Here is a 17168-nt window from a genome sequence, read left to right on the forward strand (position 1 = left end):
TAAAAGATAATAGCTACCTGCGTGTCATCCGAGTCCAAGAAAATCAACAATGTGGAATGGCTTACTTGGATAATTGATCATTATACAGAAAGAAGGGAATAAGAACAGTCCCTTATACCAATGTGGTTTCCATAGACACGTGTGTCAAGCTTTCGTCCCTGTGCAATACGATGAGAAGTGTTAGAATGAGAAACATTGAAGGAAATAACAAACAAATCAAATCAACAACAGAAGTCAGTCGTGCATTTGTGATTACAGCAGCAATTGACCTTACCACGTGGGAGATTATAGCTACCTGCGTGACATCCGAGTCCAAGAAAATCAACAATGTGGAATGGCTTACTTGGATAATTGATCATTATACAGAAAGAATGAAGTAAGAACAGTCCCTTATACGAATGTGGTTTCCATAGACACGTGTGTCAAGCTTTCGTCCCTGTGCAATACGATGAAAAGTGTTAGAATGAGAAACATTGAAGAAAATAACAAACGAATGAAATCAACAACAGAAGTCAGTCGTGCATTTGTGGTTACAGCAGCAATTGACCTTACCACGTGGGAGATTATAGCTACCTGCGTGACATCCGAGTCCAAGAAAATCAACAATGTGGAATGGCTTACTTGGATAATTGTTCATTAAACAAAACGAAGGGAACAAGAACAGGCCCTTATACCAAAGTGGTTTCCTTAGACACGCGTGTCAAGCTTTCGTCCCTGTGCAATACGATGAAAAGTGTTAGAATGAGAAACATAGAAGGAAATAACAAACAAATGAAATCAACAACAGAAGTCAGTCGTGCATTTGTGGTTACAGCAGCAATTGACCTTACCACGTGGGAGATTATAGCTACATGCGTGACATCCGAGTCCAAGATAATCAACAATGTGGAATGGCTTACTTGGATAATTGTTCATTAAACAAAAAGAAGGGAATAAGAACAGTCCTTTATACCAAAGTGGTTTCCTTAGACACCTGTGTCAAGCTTTCGTTCCTGTGCAATACGATGAAAAGTGTTAGAATGAGAAACATAGAAGGAAATAACAAACAAATGAAATCAACAACAGAAGTCAGTCGTGCATTTGTGGTTACAGCAGCAATTGACCTTACCACGTGGGAGATTATAGCTACCTGCGTGACATCCGAGTCCAAGAAAATCAACAATGTGGAATGGCTTACTTGGATAATTGTTCATTAAACAAAAAGAAGGGAATAAGAACAGTCCCTCATACCAAAGTGGTTTCCTTAGACACCTGTGTCAAGCTTTCGTTCCTGTGCAATACGATGAAAAATGTTAGAATGAGAAACATAGAAGGAAATAACAAACAAATGAAATCAACAACAGAAGTCAGTCGTGCATTTGTGGTTACAGCAGCAATTGACCTTACCACGTGGGAGATTATAGCTACCTGCGTGACATCCGAGTCCAAGAAAATCAACAATGTGGAATGGCTTACTTGGATAATTGTTCATTAAACAAAACGAAGGGAATAAGAACAGTCCCTTATACCAAAGTGGTTTCTTTAGACACGCGTGTCAAGCTTTCGTCCCTGTGCAATACGATGAAAAGTGTTAGAATGAGAAACATTGAAGGAAATAACAAACAAATGAAATCAACATTAGAAGTCAGTCGTGCATTTGTGGTTACAGCAGCAATTGACCTTACCACGTGGGAGATTATAGCTACCTGCGTGACATCCGAGTCCAAGATAATCAACAATGTGGAATGGCTTACTTGGATAATTGTTCATTAAACAAAAAGAAGGGGATAAGAACAGTCTCTTATACCAAAGTGGTTTCCTTAGACACCTGTTTCAAGCTTTCGTCCCTGTGCAATACGATGAGAAGTGTTAGAATGAGAAACATTGAAGGAAATAACAAACAAATCAAATCAACAACAGAAGTCAGTCGTGCATTTGTGATTACAGCAGCAATTGACCTTACCACGTGGGAGATTATAGCTACCTGCGTGACATCCGAGTTCAAGAAAATCAACAATGTGGAATGGCTTACTTGGATAATTGATCATTATACAGAAAGAATGAAGTAAGAACAGTCCCTTATACCAATGTGGTTTCCATAGACACGTGTGTCAAGCTTTCGTCCCTGTGCATTACGATGAAAAGTGTTAGAATGAGAAACATTGAAGAAAATAACAAACGAATGAAATCAACAACAGAAGTCAGTCGTGCATTTGTGGTTACAGCAGCAATTGACCTTACCACGTGGGAGATTATAGCTACCTGCGTGACATCCGAGTCCAAGAAAATCAACAATGTGGAACGGCTTACTTGGATAATTGTTCATTAAACAAAAAGAATTGAATGAGAACAGTCCCTTATACCAAAGTCGTATCCTTAGACACTTGTGTCAAGCTTTCGTCCCTGTGCAATACGATGAAAAGTGTTAGAATGAGAAACATTGAAGGAAATAACAAACAAATGAAATCAACAACAGAAGTCAGTCGTGCATTTGTGGTTACAGCAGCAATTGACCTCACCACGTTACAGATTATAGCTACCTGCGTGACATCCGAGTCCAAGAAAATCAACAATGTGGAATGGCTTACTTGGATAATTGATCATTATACGGAAAGAATGAAGTAAGAACAGTTCATTATACCAAAGTGGTTTCCTTAGACACGTGTGTCAAGCTTTCGTCCCTGTGCAATACGATGAAAATTGTTAGAATGAGAAACATTGAAGAAAATAACAAACGAATGAAATCAACAACAGAAGTCAGTCGTGCATTTGTGGTTACAGCAGCGATTGACCTTACCACGTGGGAGATTACAGCTACCTGCGTGACATCCGAGTCCAAGAAAATGAACAATGTGGAACGGCTTACTTGGATAATTGTTCATTAAACAAAAAGAAGGGAATAAGTACAGTCCCTCATACGAAAGTGGTTTCCTCAGACACGTGTGTCAAGCTTTCGTCCCTGTGCAATACGATGAAAAATGTTAGAATGAGAAACATAAGGGGAAATAACAAACAAATGAAATCAACAACAGAAGTCAGTCGTGCATTTGTGGTTACAGCAGCAATTGACCTTACCACGTAAAAGATAATAGCTACCTGCGTGTCATCCGAGTCCAAGAAAATCAACAATGTGGAATGGCTCACTTGGATAATTGATCATTATACAGAAAGAAGGGAATAAGAACAGTCCCTTATACCAAAGTGGTTTCCTTAGACACGCGTGTCAAGCTTTCGTCTCTGTGCAATACGATGAAAAGTAATAGAATGAGAAACATTGAAGAAAATAACAAACGAATGAAATCAACAACAGAAGTCAGTCGTGCATTTGTGGTTACAGCAGCAATTGACCTTACCACGTGGGAGATTAAAGCTACCTGCGTGACATTCGAGTCCAAGAAAATCAACAATGTGGAATGGCTTACTTGGAGAATTGTTGATTGAACAAAACGAAGGGAATGAGAACAGTCCCTTATACCAAAGTGGTTTCCTTAGACACGCGTGTCAAGCTTTCGTCCCTGTGCAATACGATGAAAAGTGTAAGAATGAGAAACATAAAAGGAAATAACAAACAAATGAAATCAACAACAGAAGTCAGTCGTGCATTTGTGGTTACAGCAGCAATTGACCTTACCACGTAAAAGATAATAGCTACCTGCGTGTCATCCGAGTCCAAGAAAATCAACAATGTGGAATGGCTTACTTGGATAATTGATCATTATACAGAAAGAAGGGAATAAGAACAGTCCCTTATACCAATGTGGTTTCCATAGACACGTGTGTCAAGCTTTCGTCCCTGTGCAATACGATGAGAAGTGTTAGAATGAGAAACATTGAAGGAAATAACAAACAAATCAAATCAACAACAGAAGTCAGTCGTGCATTTGTGATTACAGCAGCAATTGACCTTACCACGTGGGAGATTATAGCTACCTGCGTGACATCCGAGTCCAAGAAAATCAACAATGTGGAATGGCTTACTTGGATAATTGATCATTATACAGAAAGAATGAAGTAAGAACAGTCCCTTATACCAATGTGGTTTCCATAGACACGTGTGTCAAGCTTTCGTCACTGTGCATTACGATGAAAAGTGTTAGAATGAGAAACATTGAAGAAAATAACAAACGAATGAAATCAACAACAGAAGTCAGTCGTGCATTTGTGGTTACAGCAGCAATTGACGTTACCACGTGGGAGATTATAGCTACCTGCGTGACATCCGAGTCCAAGAAAATCAACAATGTGGAACGGCTTACTTGGATAATTGTTCATTAAACAAAAAGAATTGAATAAGAACAGTCCCTTATACCAAAGTCGTATCCTTAGACACGTGTGTCAAGCTTTCGTCCCTGTGCAATACGATGAAAAGTGTTAGAATGAGAAACATTGAAGGAAATAACAAACAAATCAAATCAACAACAGAAGTCAGTCGTGCATTTGTGATTACAGCAGCAATTGACCTTACCACGTGGGAGATTACAGCTACCTGCGTGACATCCGAGTCCAAGAAAATGAACAATGTGGAACGGCTTACTTGGATAATTGTTCATTAAACAAAAAGAAGGGAATAAGTACAGTCCCTTATACCAAAGTGGTTTCCTCAGACACGTGTGTCAAGCTTTCGTCCCTGTGCAATACGATGAAAAATGTTAGAATGAGAAACATAAGGGGAAATAACAAACAAATGAAATCAACAACAGAAGTCAGTCGTGTATTTGTGGTTACAGCAGCAATTGACCTTACCACGTAAAAGATAATAGCTACCTGCGTGTCATCCGAGTCCAAGAAAATCAACAATGTGGAATGGCTCACTTGGATAATTGATCATTATACAGAAAGAAGGGAATAAGAACAGTCCCTTATACCAAAGTGGTTTCCTTAGACACGCGTGTCAAGCTTTCGTCTCTGTGCAATACGATGAAAAGTGTTAGAATGAGAAACATTGAAGAAAATAACAAACGAATGAAATCAACAACAGAAGTCAGTCGTGCATTTGTGGTTACAGCAGCAATTGACCTTACCACGTGGGAGATTAAAGCTACCTGCGTGACATTCGAGTCCAAGAAAATCAACAATGTGGAATGGCTTACTTGGAGAATTGTTGATTGAACAAAACGAAGGGAATGAGAACAGTCCCTTATACCAAAGTGGTTTCCTTAGACACGCGTGTCAAGCTTTCGTCCCTGTGCAATACGATGAAAAGTGTAAGAATGAGAAACATAGAAGGAAATAACAAACAAATGAAATCAACAACAGAAGTCAGTCGTGCATTTGTGGTTACAGCAGCAATTGACCTTACCACGTAAAAGATAATAGCTACCTGCGTGTCATCCGAGTCCAAGAAAATCAACAATGTGGAATGGCTTACTTGGATAATTGATCATTATACAGAAAGAAGGGAATAAGAACAGTCCCTTATACCAATGTGGTTTCCATAGACACGTGTGTCAAGCTTTCGTCCCTGTGCAATACGATGAGAAGTGTTAGAATGAGAAACATTGAAGGAAATAACAAACAAATCAAATCAACAACAGAAGTCAGTCGTGCATTTGTGATTACAGCAGCAATTGACCTTACCACGTGGGAGATTATAGCTACCTGCGTGACATCCGAGTCCAAGAAAATCAACAATGTGGAATGGCTTACTTGGATAATTGATCATTATACAGAAAGAATGAAGTAAGAACAGTCCCTTATACGAATGTGGTTTCCATAGACACGTGTGTCAAGCTTTCGTCCCTGTGCAATACGATGAGAAGTGTTAGAATGAGAAACATTGAAGGAAATAACAAACAAATCAAATCAACAACAGAAGTCAGTCGTGCATTTGTGATTACAGCAGCAATTGACCTTACCACGTGGGAGATTAAAGCTACCTGCGTGACATTCGAGTCCAAGAAAATCAACAATGTGGAATGGCTTACTTGGAGAATTGTTGATTGAACAAAACGAAGGGAATGAGAACAGTCCCTTATACCAAAGTGGTTTCCTTAGACACGCGTGTCAAGCTTTCGTCCCTGTGCAATACGATGAAAAGTGTAAGAATGAGAAACATAGAAGGAAATAACAAACAAATGAAATCAACAACAGAAGTCAGTCGTGCATTTGTGGTTACAGCAGCAATTGACCTTACCACGTAAAAGATAATAGCTACCTGCGTGTCATCCGAGTCCAAGAAAATCAACAATGTGGAATGGCTTACTTGGATAATTGATCATTATACAGAAAGAAGGGAATAAGAACAGTCCCTTATACCAATGTGGTTTCCATAGACACGTGTGTCAAGCTTTCGTCCCTGTGCAATACGATGAGAAGTGTTAGAATGAGAAACATTGAAGGAAATAACAAACAAATCAAATCAACAACAGAAGTCAGTCGTGCATTTGTGATTACAGCAGCAATTGACCTTACCACGTGGGAGATTATAGCTACCTGCGTGACATCCGAGTCCAAGAAAATCAACAATGTGGAATGGCTTACTTGGATAATTGATCATTATACAGAAAGAATGAAGTAAGAACAGTCCCTTATACGAATGTGGTTTCCATAGACACGTGTGTCAAGCTTTCGTCCCTGTGCAATACGATGAAAAGTGTTAGAATGAGAAACATTGAAGAAAATAACAAACGAATGAAATCAACAACAGAAGTCAGTCGTGCATTTGTGGTTACAGCAGCAATTGACCTTACCACGTGGGAGATTATAGCTACCTGCGTGACATCCGAGTCCAAGAAAATCAACAATGTGGAATGGCTTACTTGGATAATTGTTCATTAAACAAAACGAAGGGAACAAGAACAGGCCCTTATACCAAAGTGGTTTCCTTAGACACGCGTGTCAAGCTTTCGTCCCTGTGCAATACGATGAAAAGTGTTAGAATGAGAAACATAGAAGGAAATAACAAACAAATGAAATCAACAACAGAAGTCAGTCGTGCATTTGTGGTTACAGCAGCAATTGACCTTACCACGTGGGAGATTATAGCTACATGCGTGACATCCGAGTCCAAGATAATCAACAATGTGGAATGGCTTACTTGGATAATTGTTCATTAAACAAAAAGAAGGGAATAAGAACAGTCCTTTATACCAAAGTGGTTTCCTTAGACACCTGTGTCAAGCTTTCGTTCCTGTGCAATACGATGAAAAGTGTTAGAATGAGAAACATAGAAGGAAATAACAAACAAATGAAATCAACAACAGAAGTCAGTCGTGCATTTGTGGTTACAGCAGCAATTGACCTTACCACGTGGGAGATTATAGCTACCTGCGTGACATCCGAGTCCAAGAAAATCAACAATGTGGAATGGCTTACTTGGATAATTGTTCATTAAACAAAAAGAAGGGAATAAGAACAGTCCCTCATACCAAAGTGGTTTCCTTAGACACCTGTGTCAAGCTTTCGTTCCTGTGCAATACGATGAAAAATGTTAGAATGAGAAACATAGAAGGAAATAACAAACAAATGAAATCAACAACAGAAGTCAGTCGTGCATTTGTGGTTACAGCAGCAATTGACCTTACCACGTGGGAGATTATAGCTACCTGCGTGACATCCGAGTCCAAGAAAATCAACAATGTGGAATGGCTTACTTGGATAATTGTTCATTAAACAAAACGAAGGGAATAAGAACAGTCCCTTATACCAAAGTGGTTTCTTTAGACACGCGTGTCAAGCTTTCGTCCCTGTGCAATACGATGAAAAGTGTTAGAATGAGAAACATTGAAGGAAATAACAAACAAATGAAATCAACATTAGAAGTCAGTCGTGCATTTGTGGTTACAGCAGCAATTGACCTTACCACGTGGGAGATTATAGCTACCTGCGTGACATCCGAGTCCAAGATAATCAACAATGTGGAATGGCTTACTTGGATAATTGTTCATTAAACAAAAAGAAGGGGATAAGAACAGTCTCTTATACCAAAGTGGTTTCCTTAGACACCTGTTTCAAGCTTTCGTCCCTGTGCAATACGATGAGAAGTGTTAGAATGAGAAACATTGAAGGAAATAACAAACAAATCAAATCAACAACAGAAGTCAGTCGTGCATTTGTGATTACAGCAGCAATTGACCTTACCACGTGGGAGATTATAGCTACCTGCGTGACATCCGAGTTCAAGAAAATCAACAATGTGGAATGGCTTACTTGGATAATTGATCATTATACAGAAAGAATGAAGTAAGAACAGTCCCTTATACCAATGTGGTTTCCATAGACACGTGTGTCAAGCTTTCGTCCCTGTGCATTACGATGAAAAGTGTTAGAATGAGAAACATTGAAGAAAATAACAAACGAATGAAATCAACAACAGAAGTCAGTCGTGCATTTGTGGTTACAGCAGCAATTGACCTTACCACGTGGGAGATTATAGCTACCTGCGTGACATCCGAGTCCAAGAAAATCAACAATGTGGAACGGCTTACTTGGATAATTGTTCATTAAACAAAAAGAATTGAATGAGAACAGTCCCTTATACCAAAGTCGTATCCTTAGACACTTGTGTCAAGCTTTCGTCCCTGTGCAATACGATGAAAAGTGTTAGAATGAGAAACATTGAAGGAAATAACAAACAAATGAAATCAACAACAGAAGTCAGTCGTGCATTTGTGGTTACAGCAGCAATTGACCTCACCACGTTACAGATTATAGCTACCTGCGTGACATCCGAGTCCAAGAAAATCAACAATGTGGAATGGCTTACTTGGATAATTGATCATTATACGGAAAGAATGAAGTAAGAACAGTTCATTATACCAAAGTGGTTTCCTTAGACACGTGTGTCAAGCTTTCGTCCCTGTGCAATACGATGAAAATTGTTAGAATGAGAAACATTGAAGAAAATAACAAACGAATGAAATCAACAACAGAAGTCAGTCGTGCATTTGTGGTTACAGCAGCGATTGACCTTACCACGTGGGAGATTACAGCTACCTGCGTGACATCCGAGTCCAAGAAAATGAACAATGTGGAACGGCTTACTTGGATAATTGTTCATTAAACAAAAAGAAGGGAATAAGTACAGTCCCTCATACGAAAGTGGTTTCCTCAGACACGTGTGTCAAGCTTTCGTCCCTGTGCAATACGATGAAAAATGTTAGAATGAGAAACATAAGGGGAAATAACAAACAAATGAAATCAACAACAGAAGTCAGTCGTGCATTTGTGGTTACAGCAGCAATTGACCTTACCACGTAAAAGATAATAGCTACCTGCGTGTCATCCGAGTCCAAGAAAATCAACAATGTGGAATGGCTCACTTGGATAATTGATCATTATACAGAAAGAAGGGAATAAGAACAGTCCCTTATACCAAAGTGGTTTCCTTAGACACGCGTGTCAAGCTTTCGTCTCTGTGCAATACGATGAAAAGTAATAGAATGAGAAACATTGAAGAAAATAACAAACGAATGAAATCAACAACAGAAGTCAGTCGTGCATTTGTGGTTACAGCAGCAATTGACCTTACCACGTGGGAGATTAAAGCTACCTGCGTGACATTCGAGTCCAAGAAAATCAACAATGTGGAATGGCTTACTTGGAGAATTGTTGATTGAACAAAACGAAGGGAATGAGAACAGTCCCTTATACCAAAGTGGTTTCCTTAGACACGCGTGTCAAGCTTTCGTCCCTGTGCAATACGATGAAAAGTGTAAGAATGAGAAACATAAAAGGAAATAACAAACAAATGAAATCAACAACAGAAGTCAGTCGTGCATTTGTGGTTACAGCAGCAATTGACCTTACCACGTAAAAGATAATAGCTACCTGCGTGTCATCCGAGTCCAAGAAAATCAACAATGTGGAATGGCTTACTTGGATAATTGATCATTATACAGAAAGAAGGGAATAAGAACAGTCCCTTATACCAATGTGGTTTCCATAGACACGTGTGTCAAGCTTTCGTCCCTGTGCAATACGATGAGAAGTGTTAGAATGAGAAACATTGAAGGAAATAACAAACAAATCAAATCAACAACAGAAGTCAGTCGTGCATTTGTGATTACAGCAGCAATTGACCTTACCACGTGGGAGATTATAGCTACCTGCGTGACATCCGAGTCCAAGAAAATCAACAATGTGGAATGGCTTACTTGGATAATTGATCATTATACAGAAAGAATGAAGTAAGAACAGTCCCTTATACCAATGTGGTTTCCATAGACACGTGTGTCAAGCTTTCGTCACTGTGCATTACGATGAAAAGTGTTAGAATGAGAAACATTGAAGAAAATAACAAACGAATGAAATCAACAACAGAAGTCAGTCGTGCATTTGTGGTTACAGCAGCAATTGACGTTACCACGTGGGAGATTATAGCTACCTGCGTGACATCCGAGTCCAAGAAAATCAACAATGTGGAACGGCTTACTTGGATAATTGTTCATTAAACAAAAAGAATTGAATAAGAACAGTCCCTTATACCAAAGTCGTATCCTTAGACACGTGTGTCAAGCTTTCGTCCCTGTGCAATACGATGAAAAGTGTTAGAATGAGAAACATTGAAGGAAATAACAAACAAATCAAATCAACAACAGAAGTCAGTCGTGCATTTGTGATTACAGCAGCAATTGACCTTACCACGTGGGAGATTACAGCTACCTGCGTGACATCCGAGTCCAAGAAAATGAACAATGTGGAACGGCTTACTTGGATAATTGTTCATTAAACAAAAAGAAGGGAATAAGTACAGTCCCTTATACCAAAGTGGTTTCCTCAGACACGTGTGTCAAGCTTTCGTCCCTGTGCAATACGATGAAAAATGTTAGAATGAGAAACATAAGGGGAAATAACAAACAAATGAAATCAACAACAGAAGTCAGTCGTGTATTTGTGGTTACAGCAGCAATTGACCTTACCACGTAAAAGATAATAGCTACCTGCGTGTCATCCGAGTCCAAGAAAATCAACAATGTGGAATGGCTCACTTGGATAATTGATCATTATACAGAAAGAAGGGAATAAGAACAGTCCCTTATACCAAAGTGGTTTCCTTAGACACGCGTGTCAAGCTTTCGTCTCTGTGCAATACGATGAAAAGTGTTAGAATGAGAAACATTGAAGAAAATAACAAACGAATGAAATCAACAACAGAAGTCAGTCGTGCATTTGTGGTTACAGCAGCAATTGACCTTACCACGTGGGAGATTAAAGCTACCTGCGTGACATTCGAGTCCAAGAAAATCAACAATGTGGAATGGCTTACTTGGAGAATTGTTGATTGAACAAAACGAAGGGAATGAGAACAGTCCCTTATACCAAAGTGGTTTCCTTAGACACGCGTGTCAAGCTTTCGTCCCTGTGCAATACGATGAAAAGTGTAAGAATGAGAAACATAGAAGGAAATAACAAACAAATGAAATCAACAACAGAAGTCAGTCGTGCATTTGTGGTTACAGCAGCAATTGACCTTACCACGTAAAAGATAATAGCTACCTGCGTGTCATCCGAGTCCAAGAAAATCAACAATGTGGAATGGCTTACTTGGATAATTGATCATTATACAGAAAGAAGGGAATAAGAACAGTCCCTTATACCAATGTGGTTTCCATAGACACGTGTGTCAAGCTTTCGTCCCTGTGCAATACGATGAGAAGTGTTAGAATGAGAAACATTGAAGGAAATAACAAACAAATCAAATCAACAACAGAAGTCAGTCGTGCATTTGTGATTACAGCAGCAATTGACCTTACCACGTGGGAGATTATAGCTACCTGCGTGACATCCGAGTCCAAGAAAATCAACAATGTGGAATGGCTTACTTGGATAATTGATCATTATACAGAAAGAATGAAGTAAGAACAGTCCCTTATACGAATGTGGTTTCCATAGACACGTGTGTCAAGCTTTCGTCCCTGTGCAATACGATGAAAAGTGTTAGAATGAGAAACATTGAAGAAAATAACAAACGAATGAAATCAACAACAGAAGTCAGTCGTGCATTTGTGGTTACAGCAGCAATTGACCTTACCACGTGGGAGATTATAGCTACCTGCGTGACATCCGAGTCCAAGAAAATCAACAATGTGGAACGGCTTACTTGGATAATTGTTTATTAAACAAAAAGAATTGAATAAGAACAGTCCCTTATACCAAAGTGGTTTCCTTAGACACGCGTGTCAAGCTTTTGTCCCTGTGCAATACGATGAAAAGTGTTAGAATGAGAAACATAGAAGGAAATAACAAACAAATGAAATCAACAACAGAAGTCAGTCGTGCATTTGTGGTTACAGCAGCAATTGACCTTACCACGTGGGAGATTATAGCTACCTGCGTGACATCCGAGTCCAAGATAATCAACAATGAGGAATGGCTTACTTGGATAACTGTTCATTAAACAAAAAGAAGGGAATAAGAACAGTCCCTTATACCAAAGTGGTTTCCTTAGACACCTGTGTCAAGCTTTCGTTCCTGTGCAATACGATGAAAAATGTTAGAATGAGAAACATAAGGGGAAATAACAAACAAATGAAATCAACAACAGAAGTCAGTCGTGCATTTGTGGTTACAGCAGCAATTGACCTTACCACGTGGGAGATTATAGCTACCTGCGTGACATCCGAGTCCAAGAAAATCAACAATGTGGAATGGCTTACTTGGATAATTGATCATTATACAGAAAGAATGAAGTAAGAACAGTCCCTTATACCAATGTGGTTTCCATAGACACGTGTGTCAAGCTTTCGTCACTGTGCATTACGATGAAAAGTGTTAGAATGAGAAACATTGAAGAAAATAACAAACGAATGAAATCAACAACAGAAGTCAGTCGTGCATTTGTGGTTACAGCAGCAATTGACGTTACCACGTGGGAGATTATAGCTACCTGCGTGACATCCGAGTCCAAGAAAATCAACAATGTGGAACGGCTTACTTGGATAATTGTTCATTAAACAAAAAGAATTGAATAAGAACAGTCCCTTATACCAAAGTCGTATCCTTAGACACGTGTGTCAAGCTTTCGTCCCTGTGCAATACGATGAAAAGTGTTAGAATGAGAAACATTGAAGGAAATAACAAACAAATGAAATCAACAACAGAAGTCAGTCGTGCATTTGTGATTACAGCAGCAATTGACCTTACCACGTGGGAGATTACAGCTACCTGCGTGACATCCGAGTCCAAGAAAATGAACAATGTGGAACGGCTTACTTGGATAATTGTTCATTAAACAAAAAGAAGGGAATAAGTACAGTCCCTTATACCAAAGTGGTTTCCTCAGACACGTGTGTCAAGCTTTCGTCCCTGTGCAATACGATGAAAAATGTTAGAATGAGAAACATAAGGGGAAATAACAAACAAATGAAATCAACAACAGAAGTCAGTCGTGCATTTGTGGTTACAGCAGCAATTGACCTTACCACGTAAAAGATAATAGCTACCTGCGTGTCATCCGAGTCCAAGAAAATCAACAATGTGGAATGGCTCACTTGGATAATTGATCATTATACAGAAAGAAGGGAATAAGAACAGTCCCTTATACCAAAGTGGTTTCCTTAGACACGCGTGTCAAGCTTTCGTCTCTGTGCAATACGATGAAAAGTGTTAGAATGAGAAACATTGAAGAAAATAACAAACGAATGAAATCAACAACAGAAGTCAGTCGTGCATTTGTGGTTACAGCAGCAATTGACCTTACCACGTGGGAGATTATAGCTACCTGCGTGACATCCGAGTCCAAGATAATCAACAATGAGGAATGGCTTACTTGGATAACTGTTCATTAAACAAAAAGAAGGGAATAAGAACAGTCCCTTATACCAAAGTGGTTTCCTTAGACACCTGTGTCAAGCTTTCGTTCCTGTGCAATACGATGAAAAATGTTAGAATGAGAAACATAAGGGGAAATAACAAACAAATGAAATCAACAACAGAAGTCAGTCGTGCATTTGTGGTTACAGCAGCAATTGACCTTACCACGTGGGAGATTATAGCTACCTGCGTGACATCCGAGTCCAAGATAATCAACAATGAGGAATGGCTTACTTGGATAACTGTTCATTAAACAAAAAGAAGGGAATAAGAACAGTCCCTTATACCAAAGTGGTTTCCTTAGACACCTGTGTCAAGCTTTCGTTCCTGTGCAATACGATGAAAAATGTTAGAATGAGAAACATAAGGGGAAATAACAAACAAATGAAATCAACAACAGAAGTCAGTCGTGCATTTGTGGTTACAGCAGCAATTGACCTTACCACGTGGGAGATTATAGCTACCTGCGTGACATCCGAGTAAAAGAAAATCAACAATGTGGAATGGCTTACTTGGATAATTGATCATTATACAGAAAGAATGAAGTAAGAACAGTCCCTTATACGAATGTGGTTTCCATAGACACGTGTGTCAAGCTTTCGTCCCTGTGCAATACGATGAAAAGTGTTAGAATGAGAAACATTGAAGAAAATAACAAACGAATGAAATCAACAACAGAAGTCAGTCGTGCATTTGTGGTTACAGCAGCAATTGACCTTACCACGTGGGAGATTATAGCTACCTGCGTGACATCCGAGTCCAAGAAAATCAACAATGTGGAACGGCTTACTTGGATAATTGTTTATTAAACAAAAAGAATTGAATAAGAACAGTCCCTTATACCAAAGTGGTTTCCTTAGACACGCGTGTCAAGCTTTTGTCCCTGTGCAATACGATGAAAAGTGTTAGAATGAGAAACATAGAAGGAAATAACAAACAAATGAAATCAACAACAGAAGTCAGTCGTGCATTTGTGGTTACAGCAGCAATTGACCTTACCACGTGGGAGATTATAGCTACCTGCGTGACATCCGAGTCCAAGATAATCAACAATGAGGAATGGCTTACTTGGATAACTGTTCATTAAACAAAAAGAAGGGAATAAGAACAGTCCCTTATACCAAAGTGGTTTCCTTAGACACCTGTGTCAAGCTTTCGTTCCTGTGCAATACGATGAAAAATGTTAGAATGAGAAACATAAGGGGAAATAACAAACAAATGAAATCAACAACAGAAGTCAGTCGTGCATTTGTGGTTACAGCAGCAATTGACCTTACCACGTAAAAGATAATAGCTACCTGCGTGTCATCCGAGTCCAAGAAAATCAACAATGTGGAATGGCTCACTTGGATAATTGTTCATTATACAGAAAGAAGGGAATAAGAACAGTCCCTTATACCAAAGTGGTTTCCTTAGACACGCGTGTCAAGCTTTCGTCTCTGTGCAATACGATGAAAAGTGTTAGAATGAGAAACATTGAAGAAAATAACAAACGAATGAAATCAACAACAGAAGTCAGTCGTGCATTTGTGGTTACAGCAGCAATTGACCTTACCACGTGGGAGATTAAAGCTACCTGCGTGACATTCGAGTCCAAGAAAATCAACAATGTGGAATGGCTTACTTGGAGAATTGTTGATTGAACAAAACGAAGGGAATGAGAACAGTCCCTTATACCAAAGTGGTTTCCTTAGACACGCGTGTCAAGCTTTCGTCCCTGTGCAATACGATGAAAAGTGTAAGAATGAGAAACATAGAAGGAAATAACAAACAAATGAAATCAACAACAGAAGTCAGTCGTGCATTTGTGGTTACAGCAGCAATTGACCTTACCACGTAAAAGATAATAGCTACCTGCGTGTCATCCGAGTCCAAGAAAATCAACAATGTGGAATGGCTTACTTGGATAATTGATCATTATACAGAAAGAAGGGAATAAGAACAGTCCCTTATACCAATGTGGTTTCCATAGACACGTGTGTCAAGCTTTCGTCCCTGTGCAATACGATGAGAAGTGTTAGAATGAGAAACATTGAAGGAAATAACAAACAAATCAAATCAACAACAGAAGTCAGTCGTGCATTTGTGATTACAGCAGCAATTGACCTTACCACGTGGGAGATTATAGCTACCTGCGTGACATCCGAGTCCAAGAAAATCAACAATGTGGAATGGCTTACTTGGATAATTGATCATTATACAGAAAGAATGAAGTAAGAACAGTCCCTTATACGAATGTGGTTTCCATAGACACGTGTGTCAAGCTTTCGTCCCTGTGCAATACGATGAAAAGTGTTAGAATGAGAAACATTGAAGAAAATAACAAACGAATGAAATCAACAACAGAAGTCAGTCGTGCATTTGTGGTTACAGCAGCAATTGACCTTACCACGTGGGAGATTATAGCTACCTGCGTGACATCCGAGTCCAAGAAAATCAACAATGTGGAATGGCTTACTTGGATAATTGTGGTTTCCTCAGACACGTGTGTCAAGCTTTCGTCCCTGTGCAATACGATGAAAAATGTTAGAATGAGAAACATAAGGGGAAATAACAAACAACTGAAATAAACAACAGATGTCAGTCGTGCATTTGTGGTTACAGCAGCAATTGACCTTACCACGTAAAAGATAATAGCTACCTGCGTGTCATCCGAGTCCAAGAAAATCAACAATGTGGAATGGCTCACTTGGATAATTGATCATTATACAGAAAGAAGGGAATAAGAACAGTCCCTTATACCAATGTGGTTTCCTTAGACACGCGTGTCAAGCTTTCGTCCCTGTGCAATACGACGAAAAGTGTAAGAATGAGAAACATTGAAGGAAATAACTAACAAATGAAATCAACATTAGAAGTCAGTCGTGCATTTGTGGTTACAGCAGCGATTGACCTTACCACGTGGGAGATTACAGCTACCTGCGTGACATCCGAGTCCAAGAAAATGAACAATGTGGAACGGCTTACTTGGATAATTGTTCATTAAACAAAAAGAAGGGAATAAGTACAGTCCCTTATACCAAAGTGGTTTCCTCAGACACGTGTGTCAAGCTTTCGTCCCTGTGCAATACGATGAAAAATGTTAGAATGAGAAACATAAGGGGAAATAACAAACAACTGAAATAAACAACAGATGTCAGTCGTGCATTTGTGGTTACAGCAGCAATTGACCTTACCACGTGGGAGATTATAGCTACCTGCGTGACATCCGAGTCCAAGAAAATCAACAATGTGGAATGGCTCACTTGGATAATTGATCATTATACAGAAAGAAGGGAATAAGAACAGTCCCTTATACCAATGTGGTTTCCATAGACACGTGTGTCAAGCTTTCGTCCCTGTGCAATACGATGAGAAGTGTTAGAACGAGAAACATTGAAGGAAATAACAAACAAATCAAATCAACAACAGAAGAAAGTCGTGCATTTGTGACTACA

The sequence above is a fragment of the Harmonia axyridis genome, chromosome 2, assembly GCF_914767665.1.
Source record: "Harmonia axyridis chromosome 2, icHarAxyr1.1, whole genome shotgun sequence".
Taxonomy (NCBI): domain Eukaryota; kingdom Metazoa; phylum Arthropoda; class Insecta; order Coleoptera; family Coccinellidae; genus Harmonia; species Harmonia axyridis.